The sequence below is a fragment of the Pan paniscus genome, chromosome 8, assembly GCF_029289425.2.
Source record: "Pan paniscus chromosome 8, NHGRI_mPanPan1-v2.0_pri, whole genome shotgun sequence".
Classification (NCBI taxonomy): Eukaryota; Metazoa; Chordata; class Mammalia; order Primates; family Hominidae; genus Pan; species Pan paniscus.
Genome location: NC_073257.2, coordinates 75,579,770 through 75,596,181, shown reverse-complemented (window position 1 = coordinate 75,596,181; position 16,412 = coordinate 75,579,770). Strand labels below are relative to the sequence as shown.

Here is a 16,412-nt window from a genome sequence, read left to right as displayed (position 1 = left end):
TACACTCAGTATAATATCTGTGAAACTTAATATATTAGATTCCTAGGGCTGCCATAACATCACAACAAATTTGGTGGATGGAAACAACAGAAGTTTATTCTTTCATTGCTCTGAGGACCAAAAGTCCAAAACTTCTTCATTAAATGGGACATAGACTGATTAGTAACAAGATTTACTTGTCTTTCTCCATGGTTTCAACAGTGAAAAGTAGTTTTAATGTTGACTGAAAGTTGATTAGTGCTTAAGACCTGAAAATGCTTAGGATTGTTTGCTGTTGGAAGATACGGCTCTTATCTACTTTTCTCCATTAGAGCTCTGGAGTTCTCTTGGGCCTAGAAAGAAGTAATTTGGAACAGTTAGTGTAGTGTGGGGTATTATGAAAACCAAAATAGAGTATTATAATAAAATATATAATAAAAACATGCATAAAATTACTGGTTTGGGCTCAGTATATTTTTTGTCTTTAAAAAGAAGATGCTAACTCAAGGAAAGGGTAATAAGGTATGCTGGAAAGTTTATTTGCTTAGAAGTTAGGACTGATTTCTGGTCCTGGCTCTGTCATTAATAATTATGTCTCTGGATTCTTATGGAAGGTTTTTCCAGTTCTTCATATGACAGCTTGGTATTAGCAGTGGTCCTGACATTTATAGATATTACCACTTTCTTTCACCTCACTCACTCTTCATTTCCTTCACAGTATTAACAGTAACCTTTTTTGTTACATTTTGTTAACTTTAGAAATAGTAGATCATGTTAGACTAAGTAGAGATCACAAAAAGATGAGATTTAGGAGAAATCCATAGATGTTTTGAACTGTGGATGAATAGTTCACCAACTATTTCCTGTACACAAAAGCCATGCAATATATGTGATTAAATTTGTGCATTGGTGAAATAACATGTTATATGTCACTGTATGTATTGTGGGGTCATTTATAAATGGTTACAATATTTTAAAGTAGGAATACCTAGGGTCTGCTTGTCGTTAGTTTTCTGTGATAGATATTCGACAGTGCTTCCTGGCATTTAGGAAGGGGCAGTGAGATCTTTTAATACATCTAGAGAAGACACTTCCTTATATGATCTTTTCATTTATTCAAGTATATATTTATTACTTCCTCTGTGCCAGGTACTGTGTGGCTGAGCAGCCTAGACTTGATTCTGTAAAGGAAATTAAAAATCCCAGGACCCCCAGACTCCTTATGCAAAAGGAAAGTTAATCCTGGAGTCTGAGTCATGCAACACACTCTTTCAAATGAGTAGCTGTTACTAACATTATGCCTTAACCAGATCCTCATGTAAAAGTAAAAGACCTCAGGCATCTATGAAAGACTTCCCCTACAGATCATTGAAAAGCAAATGCTTTGCTGGTCTCCCACAAACAGATACATGCCAATTGTAACTTTAGGTGTACAATCTAAGTGAAGCTCCTAAAACTAAGGTCTGTTCTGTGCCACACTGATAATGTCATTTACAATCTTACCTTCTCAGGTGCAGAACAGAGACAAGAATAGTCATTCTTCCACTGACCCAGAGATGTCTGCAGAATTGATTTTTCCTTTACTCTGTTTTTCCTTCATTCACCTAATATTATGTAAAATATAGTTTTTACTAGATACCAATTAAAATCTCACAGGAATTTAACCATTCACCTTACTGCCTACCTGCCCCTCTTCCTACATGCCTGCCCCGCTTTAAGGAAACACATAAATAGGAAACCTCCTGAAAATCTCTTTGGAAAAACAGTTACATATGTGTTGGTTTTTCCTGGATGGGCCCTAAAGCTGGCTTAATAAACCTTGATTGGTTGAGACTGTGGCCTCAGTCACTCATTTTGGTTGCCAATTCCATCCCTCCCAGAATTTTCTGTGTATGGAAGTTGTTTTATGTATGTAGTAAGATGTCAATTACGAGTGGTTTGTAATGACTGTGCTTTTGAAATGGTAGTACTTATTAAACATTAGTAATTTGAGAAATTAACCTGCATGAGACTTAAGAGAGAACATTAAAGTGAACATTTAAAAGTTTTATTTCTAAAATGTCAACACAATTTTTGGTTAGCTACTTAGTATATGTTGACTTTTAATTTCTTGGAAAATACTATTTTTTTGGAATTAATGATATGTACTTGCCACTGATTAATCAGATACTCCCTAAGTTATGTAAAATCATTTCAGTACATTCAGGTTTGTATATTAGGTATCCTGTCAATTTTATCTTCTTTATGAAATCTTTCCTCAGGCCTTTATATCTGTACTGGCCCTCCAGGCCTCTTGATTTTATGTGACTATCATCTTGGTGATTTCCTTGACTCACTTTTGCTGGATTCTTTTCCTGGATTTCTTGTCTTAGTTTATTCTCTTGTATCGATGGAGTATATCTTACTCCTTTAAAAAAAAAACAACCCTACATTTAGGATATACTTGATGGCCCGTTCATCTGAAAATATCTTAATTCTACTCTCAAACTTGACTCAGACCTGACTGGATATAGAATTCTAGATGAAAAATGAGAAATGATTTTTCCTCAGAATTTGGGAAGCATTAATCAGTGACTTCCAGATTCTGAATTTGCTTTTAAAAAGTCAGATGCCATTCTGGTTTTTGATCTTTTATATAAAAGAAACTTGTGGGATCTTTTCTTGTGTCTCTGCTTGGAAATTTCACAATAACTTTCCTAGATGTACATTGATTTTTATCTGTTTTTTTTTTCTGAGACAGTTTTGCTCCTGTTGCCCAGGCTGGAGTGCAATGGCGCGATCTCGGCTTACTGCAACCTTTGCCTCCCAGGTTCAAGTGATTCTCCTGCCTCAGCCTTCCGAATAACTGGGATTACAGGCACCCGCCTCCACGCCCAGCTAATTTTTTGTATTTTTAGTAGAGAGGGGGTTTCACCGTGTTAGCCAGGATGGTCTCGATCTCCTGACCTTGTGATCCACCTGCCTCGGCCTCCCAAAGTGCTGGGATTACAGGCATGAGCCACTGCACCAGGTGATTTTTATCTGTTGTGCTTAGCTTTTGAGGAGTTGCTTTTCAGTTTTGAAATTTATGAGTGTTAGTTCTGAAAAGTTTTTCTGAATTGTTTCTAAGATTCTCTTTTTTCTCTGTTATGTTTCTCTTTTCTGAAACTTGTGTTGGGATATTGAACCACACTGATTCTGTTTTTCCCTTTGTCTCCTATATCCTTTATGTTCTCCTTGGAAAAATTTTCAGCTTCCTTTTCTAAACCTATTGTATTTTTTATTTCTGCTATCATAATTTAATTTGCTAAAGATTTTTTTCTGGTTTTTTTTTGTTTGTTTCTCCAGATTGTTGTATTTTGATAGCATCCTTTTGCTTTTGATTATGGTATTTTCCTCTTACCTCATTCAGAATATTCTTTTTTTTTTTTAATGTTTTGTTTTCTTCTCTTTGGTCTATTTTCGTCCTGTCATTTTTCCCTATGTATGTTTTAGTCTCTGTATTTTATGTCTAATGTTTTCTTCAAATGAAATTCCTGACAATTCTTTCAGACTACTCGTATGTAATAGAGTAACACTAAAAAAGTACATTGGAAGCTCTGAGCATGTGGGTGGACTTTGTTGGATGTCATCTTATCTATTTGAGATCTGCTCATTTCCATAGGGGAATACCTAATGTCTGTATATTTAGATTTTTTAAAGTGGTTAGGTTTCCAAAGAAATCTGTCAGTGCTTTATCTGGCTTTCAGAGTTATGCCCTATGAGGAAAGAAGACTGAGGATGAAAGGAGGGTCTAGTCCTAGACATATTTCATTATGTCAGCTTTCACTTAATCCTTCTTCTGTTTCAATGGTAATCTCTGCCCTCAACCTGTTTTAATATGCTGCTTGGTCCAGGGACCCTTTCATAACCTTTTCTAAGAAATAAACCTTTTTTTCGTACCATAATGGGAAAGGAGACAGTTGCTAGGCTAGAGTCAGGGAGAAATCTGAGAGTCTAGCTGCTGCTTCAGTAGACTATGGTCAGTCTTCCTGTTAGCCCTACTTTACCCCTACTCAATTTTTGAACCTTTGGGGCATAGCTTATCTTTGGTAATTTAGCATATTAATCAGCTTTCCCTAATATTTGGCTTTAGATTAAGCTTCTTTTTTTTCCACTAAGTTAGCTACCACTGGTTTTGCTGTTGTTTTAAAATTAGTTTATTTTACCCATCTTTTCAATCTGTTGAAACCTTACAATCCTCATCATCCAGCATGTTAATTATTATTCTTTGAGTCCTACATTCATTTCACAATTTGACTTTTGTAAGTGTCTTGACTGAAGTGTAATGATAGAGCCCTGTGGAATATATTTGAAGACATTTTATCAATTTTACTTTAGTTTTTGGTTAATATTATAAGTTATGGTTGTTTATTCCAGCTATCAGTACCTGCTTGTGCTGTATTATTGAGTTTTTATTTTTTATTTTATTCCTAAGAATATTTTCAGGATATTTTCCCATACTATTTTGCTTAAAAAAAAATCTAGTGTTGGATTAGTTATACTAGCCTACCTAAAAAGAAGAAATTTATTGATAATAAAAGTTTAACATCACTTGTAGGGAAATAAAATTACCTCTTGGTGTAGCCTTTTTTCTTTTTTTATGCCTTTAAACCATCTTACAAATAAAAACTTCTGGACTTTGATATGGACACATATTGATGGATTATTAAACTTTTACACTTGAAACTTCTGTGATTGTTTGATACATATTTTCTAGGAAACGTTTTTCTTCATGTCCAAAATTGCTTATTAGAAACTGTTCTCTTCCAGTATTGTTTTCCACACATTGGAGATGCATACATGCCTAATTCCGACCTGTGATTAGTTAAGCTCCACAGAAAAAAACTAAATTTAAAAGTGACTAGATATTCTCTGTCTTCTTATTTGCTCTTCATTTACTTTTTAACTATGTTTCTTCTACCTTTTCCAGTTTTTTATTCAATTCTCCTTAGTGGAGAAGATGGATACAAAACAGGAGGTGTGAGTAGTTGTTTATTTTGTCTGCATCTGTTAATATTACACCATCTTTCCCATGTAATATTCTTGTTTCTTCTTAGTTTAGCCTCCTAAATTTATGCAGGCAATGGGCTTGTTTGGTTTTCCTTTGTATTACTTATAAAATGTAGTTTGTTCTGATAACGTTCTTATAAGATTGATGATATTAATCTGTAGATATGCATATTTATGTTTCTCTTCTGTTATATATATGTCCTTTAAAAATTGGACACCAGAAACTATGTAGCTGCATTGTTTTACTCATCCCCTTCATTTATTCAGTCCACTGACAGTAAGTTCCTAATGTATGTCAGGCCCTGAGAAATCAGATATTGATATTACTTTTTACTACTAGAGTTACTACTTTCACAGGAAATGTCTGCTGCATTTTCTTATTAGAATTATTGACATCTATAGAATTAAAAAATACATCTTTTGCTTTTTTGTCTCCCATCCATATTGTCAAGTACTGTTTCCTTTTAAATGTACATGTGGGGCTGGGCGCTGTGGCTCATGCCTGTAATCCCCGCACTTTGGGAGACTGAGGTGGGTGGATCACTCAAGCCCAGAAGTTTGAGACCAGCCTGGCCAATGTGGTGAAACGTCGTCTGTATTAAAAATACAAAAAAATTAGCTGAGCTTGGTGGCGCACACCTGTAATCCCAGCTACTTGGGAGGCTGAGGCACGAGAATCGCTTGAGCTTTGGAGGCAGAGGTTGCAGTGAGCTGAGATCATGCCACTGTACTCCAGCATGGACAACAGAGCAAGACTCCATCTCAAAAAAAAAAAAAAAAAATCTACATGTGGTATTAAAGTAGACTCAGGTTTGAATTCTGACTCTCCCATGTATTAGCTGTGTAACAGATAAATCACTTAATCTTTTTGGGTCTTGAGTTCTCATCTGAAAAACATATTTAATACCTACTTTATAGGATTTAATTGAGAGAATTGAGGTGCTAAAAATGAAGTGAGAGAATGTACATACATGTGTTGTATAAACTTCTTAAATTTAAAAAGTTATATGATGGTAGTATTTTTATAAGGATTGCTATTCACATATTTATCCTTGCACTCTGTTTGAAATATAATTGTAGTTATCCTTGGGAGCAAGAACTAATTGTATCATGTTGATCCTTAAACATCGCAGCTGGTAAATAGCAAAGACTCCTACTTTTTGGATTGAATTTCTTTAGAAAATGGACTTAGAACAAGTGTTAAGGTAGTTGCTATTTCTTTTCACCCCATGTACTGCTTTTGTTTCATTTTAAAATTTAATGTTAAGAAAACATTCTTTATATGACCAATTTTTGTTACATATTTATAAGTTAATAATTGCTTCTCTTTATCCTCCTTCCCTAATTACTATGTTGTCACCCTTGGGTTTATGGATTTTAGATGTTTTACATCTCTGCTACTCAGTAACCTTTCTTGTTTAGATCTGTTTTTGAAAAGATAAATTATACAGACATGTTACTATATTCCAATCATAAATTTCATTTTTCTTCTTTTTTCATATTAAGAGATAATTTTTACTTCTTCATGTTAAAATCTCAAATATATCTTAATACTTACTGGGTATGCTAGCACGTAGCTATAGTTATTCAGCTACTCAGGAGGCTGAGGCACAAGGATCCCCCGGAGTTCAGGAGTTTAAGGCCTGCCTGGGCAACATAGCAAGGCCCTATCTGTTTAAAAAGAAAAAAAAATTAGCATGTGGTTCCACTACTGGAATATAAAAAGCCAAGATTAAAAATATTAGTGTGTCGTATATCTTTTCTCTCTCTGCTTTTTTTGGTCTCGTTTGTTTTGAAATGAGACTGGCCAATTTATCTGTTGGTTCTTCCTAAAATCAAATTTGCTGTTTCTCTAAATAACTGCATTTTATGTGTCCTTACTCTTTTTAACGTTTCATTACAGTGCAGTCTTGATCATGGTGACAAATATCTGTCCAAATATTGTCTCTCTAGTCTTTATGAAGTACATCATTCATTTTTTTTTTTGAGATGGAGTCTTGCTCTGTTGCCCAGGCTGGAGTGCAGTGGTACAGTTTCAGCTCACTGCAACCTCTGCCTCCTGAGCTACAGCGATTCTCCTGCCTCAGTCTCCTGAGTAGCTGGGACTACAGGCGCGTGCCACCATACCAGGCTAATTTTTGTTTTTTTCGTTGTTGTTTTTTTTGAGACAAGAGTCTCACTCTATCACCCAGGCTGGAGTGCAGTGGCGCAATCTCGGCTCACTGCAACCTCCGCCTCCTAGGTTCAAATGATTCTCATGCCTCAGCTTCCCAAAGTGCTGGAATTACAGGCGTGAGCCACCACGCCCGGCCTTTTTGTATTTTTTAGTAGAGATGGGGTTTCACCATATTGGCCAGGTTGATCTCAAACTCCTCACCTTGTGATCCGCCTGCCTCGGCCTCCCAAAGTGGTGGGATTACAGGTGTGAGCCACTGCGCCTGGCCTGTACATCATTCTTTTAAGTTGGAAAAAAGAAAGGAAAACCAATGCTTAAACAGCGTTCGCACTTAAGGTCTGTTGGTTACTTTGTTAACTCCTTTTGTTATCATGCTTAATCCTTAAAACAGCCCTCTGAAATACTATTAATTTTGACTAACTTGAAAACTAAGGCTCAAAGACATTGTGTTCAATGTCTCTGGTTCTAATTCCAAAGAATATAACCTTTGCATTGTAATGGATTACCTGGAAGCTAATGTTGTAGAACATTGAATATGTCATTTCACAAGCTCTTATATGGTATTACCTATGTAACTTGATCATCTGATGTGAAGACCTTAAGTGATTTTAAGTACCACCTTTATTCGATTTTAGAAATATTATAAGTACTCTTTATTCATTGTCAGTCATACTAAATTGGTACTTACCTGGAATGTACTTTGGAAGTTTGTTTCTGAAGTTTTAAAAAGTTACACAGTTTGGATAAGTAATGTACATTTGAGTGGTAGGATGACTTATACTAGCTTTGGGCATCCCTTGGCTTTCCTGGTGACACTTAAATTTCCAGCTTGCTGACACTAACCTCTTTCTCTTAAGAAAATAAAAGCAGAGATCCAGAGAGTGGTCTGTCCATCTCAGTTTTTCCTTAACTTTCTTTTGGTTTCAAACATTATTTCAATCATGCTTTCCTTCTACCGTGATGGAAAAATGAGCTTGGTATGTTTTAGGAATAGGAAGAAGATTACCATACTGATCCGTAGAGTAAGGGACAAGTGGTTGTAGCAAGGTCAGAGGAGTCTGCAGAAACCAGATCTTCAGGGACTTTTTAACTAGCATAAAGAGTTTAGATTTTATTCTAGTACCATGGAATGCTAAATTTTAAAATAAGGGGCATGATTTGACATCTTTTTTGAGGTTTTTAACATGTTATTCCACACACAAAAAGGGAGATTTAAAAATGTGCCCATTAAACTGCTAAAAAGTAAATCGAGTGGTGAGAATCTAACAGAAGTCTAATTTCTAGTATGTTTATTATATGATTGTAGTTACAGGGACTCTTCCTAGCTTAAAGCTGGGGCTCTGGAGGCTATTTTATACTTTAGTGCAACATGATAGGGAATTAAAGTGCAGAAATGTTGGTTTATTATCACATTTTTCTATCCCAAAGTGGCATGAAGAAAACAGCTACTTGACTGCACAGCTTTTGGGAATGGGGATAAGGCATTATGATATTCCTAAAAACATCCTGTTCAGATGAGTGTTACATATCATCAAGTATTAAGCTTCTGCTCATTTACACAGTCACAATTTCATTTATTCACTCAACACAAAGGACTAACAATTTTTAAAAAGAAAAGGGAAAGTGGAAAGTTTATTTTAATGAAACGTTACAAGTATTCTTCGTAAATGTACTTTCTCATTTTATATGTAAATTATGGTTTTAATTTTTTATTTCTCTGATGATTTGTGATATTGAGCATTTTTTTCATGAATTTTGACCATTTTTTAGCCCTTTGTATGTTAGCTTTTGAAAACAATCCCCTGCCCACTTTTTTTTTTTTTTTTTTTTTTTTGAGACGGAGTTTGCTCTTGTTGCCCAGGCTGGAGTGCAGTGGCGCTATCTGGGCTCATTGCAAACTCCGCCTCCCAGGTTCAAGCGATTCTCTTTCCTCAGCTTCCTGAGTAGCTGACATTACAGGCATGCACCACCACGCCTGGCTAATTTTGTATTTTTAGTAGAGATGGTGTTTCTCCATGTTGGTCAGGCTGATCTCAAACTCCCGACCTCAGGTGATCTGCCTGCCTCGGCCTCCCAAAGTGTTGGGATTACAGGCGTGAGCTACTGTGCCCTGCTGGGTCCTCTTTTATTAGGGTATTAATTCTATACATGAAGGCTCTGCTTTCATGTGTTAGTCAACTCCTGAACGTCCCACTTCTTAATACCATCCCAATGGTGACTAGGTTTCCACATACGAATTTTAGTGGGGGACACAAACATTCAGAATATAGGAGATATTTATAAAACAATCCCCAAAGCTTCATAATGCACACTCTTTTCAAGTGTACGTGGTGGTATGTTCATCAGGAGAGACCATATGCTGGGCCATGAAACAATCCTAAATACATTGAAACAGGCAGAATTAATACAAGGGTATATTCTTGGACCAAAATGGAATTAAATTTGAAATCAGTAACAATACAAGAGGCCTAGGTGGGGGGATTGCATGAAGCCAAGAGTTCGAGACCAGCCTGGGCAATGCAGTGAGATCCTGCTCTACAAGCAAAAACAAAAAGTACAGTATCTAAAAAGAAACTCAAATATTTTTACATTAAACCCAACAATTTTCGACAACCTGTTGGCCAAAGTAATCACAAGGAATATTAAAAGTCCTTTTGAACTGAATTATAATGAAAATAAAGCAAATTAGAATATGCCAGTGCATCTTCAACTGGAATTAGAGAGAAATGTGCATCTTCACATGCTTATAATAGAAAAGAATAGAGGTTAAAAAAAAATTGACCTGAAGTTCTACCGCAAGAGAGGAAACGAGGCCGGGTGCAGTGGCTCACGCCTGTAGTCCCAGCACTTTGGGAGGCTGAGGCGGGTGAATCACCTGAGGTCAAGAGTTTGAGACCAGCCTGGCCAACATGGCGAAACTTAGTCTCTACTAAAAATACAAAAATTAGCCGAGTGTGGTGGAGGGCACCTGTAAATCCAGCTACTCAGGAGGCTGAAGGGAGAACTGCTTGAACCCAGGAGGCGGAGGTTGCAGTGCACTCCAGCCTGGTGACAAAAGTGAAACTTTGCCTCAAAACAAAAACAGCAACAACAAAAAGGGCTGGATGTGGTGGCTCACACCTCTAATCCCAGCACTTTGGGAGGCGAAGGTGGGTGGATTGCAAGGTCAGGAGTTGGAGACCAGCCTGGCCAACATGGTGAAAAACATAGTGAAACCCCCGTCTCTACTAAAAGTACAAAAATTAGCCAGGTGTGGTGGTTGCATCTGTAATCTCAGCTACTCGGGAGGCTGAGGCAGGAGAATTGCTTGAACCTGGAAGGCAGAGGTTGCAGTGAGCCAAGGTTGTGCCATGGCACTCCAGTTTGAGCGACAGAGCAGGACTCCATCTTGGGGCCGGGGGAAAGGCAGAAAAGAACAAAGTAAACTCAAGAACAAGGCAGGAAATAAAGAGCAGAAATCAATGAACTAGAAAATAAGCGGGAAAAAATGAACCAAACTACACTGAGTTAACAATGTTCACCTATAAGGTAGTCCCTCACTTGGCTTCTCTTCCCTCAATGGACAACACACCCAATTGGTGAGACTCTAGAGGAGAGGAATGGACACACTCACATGTTGTTTATTGGAATGCAGAGTGGTATAACCTCCTATAATGGGGTTTTGTCAACATCTAGCTAAATTACATGTTCATTTATCTTTGATCTAGGAAATCCTACCTTAGGAGTATACCTTAAAGATAGAATGGCAAAAATACAAAATGACATATGCACAAGGATATATTCATTGCAGCATTATTTAGAGTTAGCAAAAGATTGAAACAACCCAAATATCCATCTATTAGGGTTCTGATTGAATAAAATGGTTCATGGGCCAAGTGGGATATTATGTAGGTATAAAAATCAAAAACAATACCTTTTAAGCTGTGATTGCTACTGTACATTTTGTTAAGTAAAATAATAAGATACAGAACAGTGAGTAAAGTAGGCTTTTTATTTAAGTAAATACATTTGAGTATGTGTTCGTGTGTATATCTATGTTTCTACTTATATTTTTTTTAAAAAATGGAATTAACCCAAAACTAATTTATTATAGGGAACAGGTATAGAAGGACTAGCTAGAATTCTCCGAATATACCTTGTTTTCTAGATGTGACTTTGAATCAAGTATGTCAATATTTTACATAATCCTAAAAGAAGTTTTTGTCATTAAAAAAAAAAAATCCTAAAAGGAAAAGCAAAATGAAACAGAAGCCTAAGTGGCATAACCATAGGAAGAAACTATTTTAAGAGTTTTTAACATAGTGATTTAATTATATATGCCTGGGGGTTATACCTTTGTACAAAAAGAATGGAATAAAAACCATTTAATCATAGTGTTAGTATTATTATTTCTAGACTGTTGTATATATATTGTGTGACAAAGTAAATGAGTTTATGTTGTTGCATAACAAGATTTTCAGTATAAGAGAAATAAAAGATCAAGGAGGTTGAAAAACAGTGTAGAATTTTGTTTGAAAGTGTCAGTATACTAATTCTGACCACTGTAAAAAGGCCTAGAAAAGGTGACCAAATCAGGAGTAATGAGCACCCCTAGCACTCTGATTGTTGTTTCTGAACACTGTTTCCCGCAGAAAAGTACCAGGGTTCCTTGGATATATGGTTGATTTCAGGTCTGGGGCAGGAAATGGACAAGATGACCCTGGGATATTTTGTAATACCAGAATCAAAGAAGCTATTAAGAGATTACTAAGGTTGTATCTAAAGGACTTAGGAGCTACCTTGAAGATTGTCTCACTGACCAAGGATGGAAAATTTGACATCAGTAAGAATAACAACTGCAGTGATTTGATACGTATCACATTTATTTAAATCCGGAAAGTTTATGATGCTTTCCCTAAAAAACATCTATTGTTTACTGTTCAGGGAAGGAAGTCAGGATACCAACTGATTTCAAAACTCATAAAAATCAAGGATTTATTCTTCTTTTTAGAAACAACCTCCAAGAAACCAAAGGTTTGATGAGGGAATTCTCACTTAAAATATATTCCAGTGGCCAGGAGCAGTGGCTCCCACGTGTAATGCCAGCACTTTGGGAGGCCAAAGCATGTGAATCACACTTGAGGCTAGGAGTTCGAGACCAGCCTGGCCAACATGGTGAAATCCTGTCTCTACTAAAAATACAAAAATTAGCTGGATGTGATGGCACACGCCTGTAATCCCAGGTTACTCAGGTGGCTGAGGCATGAGAATCGCTCGAACCTGGGAGGTGGAGGTTGCAGTGAGCCGAGATTGCGCCACTACCCTCCAGCTTGGGTGACAGAGTGACAGTCTGTCTCAAAAAAAAAAAAAAAAAATTTTTTTTCAGATAGTAAATGATGAAGCAATTATAGTTAGAATATCATTATTTGCAAATCTCAGTGAAATACTAGATTTAGACAATTATCATTGGCTGCTGTTACATAAAAATATAATCAGACAACACATATGTGCCTCTTGATGAAGAATACCGTATTATGTATGAGGTAGTCTTTTCTAATTATCAACCTTGAATTTGATTAATACTCCAGTTAAACAATTACTGGAAATACAAGAATGGAGAAACATATTTTAAAATGCCACAGAATAGTAAAATACAGGTAATTGAAGGCTGTATGGGAGAAATGACTTTATTTCTTTAACCAAGGGGAAAAAGCAAGAGGAACCTATAAATAATAGATTTAAGAGTCATATATGGTTGGGTGACCTGGGGAAGCAAGAAAAAAAAAGTCATATCAAACAGTTGCAATATGTGGACCTTATTTAGATCTTAACTTGAACAAACTGTAAAAACAAGAAAAACAAACAACCCAACCTGGGAAACTTGAATACTGCCTGTTAAATAATGGATAGTTTTAGAGAATTAATACTTCTTTCAGTTGACACAAGGTTTGCCATGAGTTGAGAATTGTTGAAGCTGGATGATGAGTACCTGGAAATCTGCTGTTACTGTCTCTGTAACAAAAGGTTAAAAATTTTAAAAAGAACAATTAGGTTATTTTCAAAATAGCATTTTGATATTCCAAAGTTACACATTAAGAGACTAAATTGCTGAATAATTATTTATGAACTTTAATTATTTGTAACTTTCACTCTCTTCTGGTGATGAAACATTGGTTAAAAGATCAAGCCAGGCACTGTGGTTCATGCCTGTATAATCCCAACATTTTGGGAGGCCAAGGTAGGAGGATTGCTTGAGCCTCAGAGTTGAAGACCAGCTTGGGCAACATAGTAGGACCTTGTGTCTAGAAAAAAAATAAAAAACTTACCTGGGTGTGGTGGCACATGACTGTATCCCACCTACTTGGACAGCTGAGGTGGGAGGATTGTTTGAGCCCAGGAATTTGAGGCTGCAACGAACCGTGATTGTGCCACTGTACTCCAGCCTGGGTGACAAGAGTGAGATCCTGTTCAAAAATACAATAAATAAAAAGGTCAGATCAAAATAAATAAAATAGGCCAGGCACAGTGGCTCACACCTGTAATCCCAACACTTTGGGAGGCCGAGGCAGACAGATCACCTGAGGTCAGGAGTTCAAGACCAGCCTGGCCAACAAGGAGAAACTCCGTCTCTACTGAAAATACAAAATAAGCCAGGTGTGGTGGCACATGCCTGTAATCCCAGCTATTCGGGGGGCTGAGGCAGGAGAATTGCTTGAACCTGGGAGGCAGAGGTTGTAGTGAGCTGAGATTGTGCAATTGCACTCCAGCCTGGGCGACAAGAGCGAAACTCTGTCTCAAATAAAATAAAATAAAGATCAGTTCAATAAATAATAGTTACTTTTGTTTGAAGGCTGTGGTTATTTATTAAATGTAAGCACTATAGTGGATCCAGTAAGAATGAAGAGATCAAAACAATTACTGATTAATAGGGTTTGATAGGAAAAATTCAATCCATTAATTTGTCAAAATAGAGTGTTACTGAAAAAATATATACATGTAAATAGTCTTAGAAAAGCTTTCTTCAGTCATGATTGTGACACTTAACTCCAGCTTAGACAATGGGAGTGAGACCCTGTCTCAAAAAAAAAAAAAAAAAACCAAAAACCAGTTCTTCTTGAACGTGGCTGTGATATGAAGATATAAAAAATGAAAATTTCTATGAAACTGAGATGTAGTTTGTATACCAGTTGTTACTTTCCTTTTTTAAATTTTATACTTTTTTTTTTTTTGCTGAATCTAAGGAAGTATATCACAAGACATACCTAATGCTCTGTGCCTATTGTATTATTAGTTTCTCTTCTCTACAAAATAGAAATATCCTTTCTAACATTTCCCTGGAAACGAATGTTTCTGAGCTTGTAAATAAGATTCCATATCCTAAACTTTTCTGGGACCCAAGATTTACCACAGTTTCATTTAGGGAATACTATTCTGTTAATGCTTTCTCTTTCAACCAAATTCGCTACATTGCCCGTTGTATATCATCTGATTTGTTGTGTGCACACCACGTGTCTTTAATCTCAAGTTGGCAGCGTTTCTATAGCTGCTTTCTCACCACTACTTTTACTCCTATATTTGCCTTTTTAAAGCAAAAAATAAAAAAGGAGAGGTGGAGGTGAATATGTCAGAGAACTAACAAGGCTGTTCTTTTTTTATCTCTTAGGAAATACTGTTCAGGGACTAATTTGTGCCGTGATAATGGGGTATAAGTTCAGTAATCTTCGGCCCACAGTATGTTAGGATATAGCCTCTGTTCGAGACTATTGTCTCATTCTTCTACCCTTTAACATAAAAGGCACGTGAGATTTAGAATGTATAGTATAATCTGTATATATATCATCATTGCCTTTGGGAGAAGGGAGTGGCATGGGTTTTTTTTTAAGTCATGCTGATTCCCACTTTTTAACTTTTTTATATAAATTCTCTACTTATGCATTTAATTTGTTTTTAATTAGAGTAAAATTTACTTTTAAAAGTTTATAAATTAGGACAAATGCAGTCTTGGAACCATTTCGACGATTAAGACATAGAACAGTGCAATCACTCCCCTATAAAATTACTTTTGCTACCATTTCTTTGTAGTGAAACCTTCAACTGTCTTTTTTTCTCAACTCTGAATATTAGATTTCCTTGTCTTTTTCTTGGGTGTCGCATGAATAGAATTATACAGTGTATAGAGTTGAATCAGGCTTCTTTTAATTATACTAAAACATTAGAAATTCATCTTTATTGTTGCATATATCAACAGTTTGTTTATTGCTGAGAAGTATTTCATTATATTATCTGCTACAGTTTGTCCCACTTCATTTTGGGGACATTTGGGTTTTTTCCAGCTTTTGTCTATTAAAAATAAAACTGCTTTAAACATTCATGTACAGGTTTTTGTGTAAATATAGGTTATTTCACATGGGTGAATATCTAAGTATGGAATTACTTTTCTTAAGTAGTTTATCATTTTGCATTCCCACCAGCGTCCAGAGTTAGTTGCTTTGCATCCTTCCCATTCTTTTGGGCAGTTTTAAAAATTTTAGTCATTCTTTTTTTTGAGACAGAGTCTCCCTCTGTTGCACAGGCTGGAGTTCAGTGGCGCGGATCTTGGCTCACTGTAAACTCCGCCTCCCGGGTTCACGCCATTCTCCTGCCTCAGCCTCCTGAGTAGCTGGGACTATAGGCATCCGCCACCACACCCGGCTAATTTTTTGTATTTTTAGTAGAGACGGGGTTTCACCATGTTAGTCAGGATGGTCTCAATCTCCTGACCTCCTGATCTGCCTGCCTTGGCCTCCCAAAGTGCTGGGATTACATGCATGAGCCGCTGCACCTGGCCAAAAATTTTAGTCATTCTAATAGATGTGTAGTAGTAGCTCATTGTGGTCTTTATTTGTATTTCTCTAATTATTAATGATTTTTAATATCTTTTGATGTGCTTACTTGCTGCCTGTATGTCTTCTTTAGTGAAGTACATGTTCAAATCTTTTGCCCATATTTTTGAATTAATTTTCTTTTATTGAGTTTTGAAAGTGTTTTATATATTCTTGATACAAGTCTTTTGTGAAGTACATGATTTGTAAGTATTTCCTTACAGTCTGTGGCTTGTTTTCATTTTTTTTAACATTGATTTTCACAGAGTAAAACATTTCCAATTTTGATGGCATCTAACATCACTTTTTTTTTTTTTTGTGATGGAGTTTCACTCTTGTTGCCCAGGCTAGAGTGCAATGGCATGATCTCCGCTCACTGCAACCTC

At 36.4% G+C, this 16,412-nt stretch overlaps 1 protein-coding gene across 7 annotated transcripts in view; it reads left to right on the top strand.

The window, feature by feature from the left end:
- The window catches only part of JMJD1C (jumonji domain containing 1C), a 357,142-nt gene that overhangs the window by 113,220 nt on the left and 227,510 nt on the right, over positions 1-16,412 (top strand). The window lies entirely within an intron of this gene.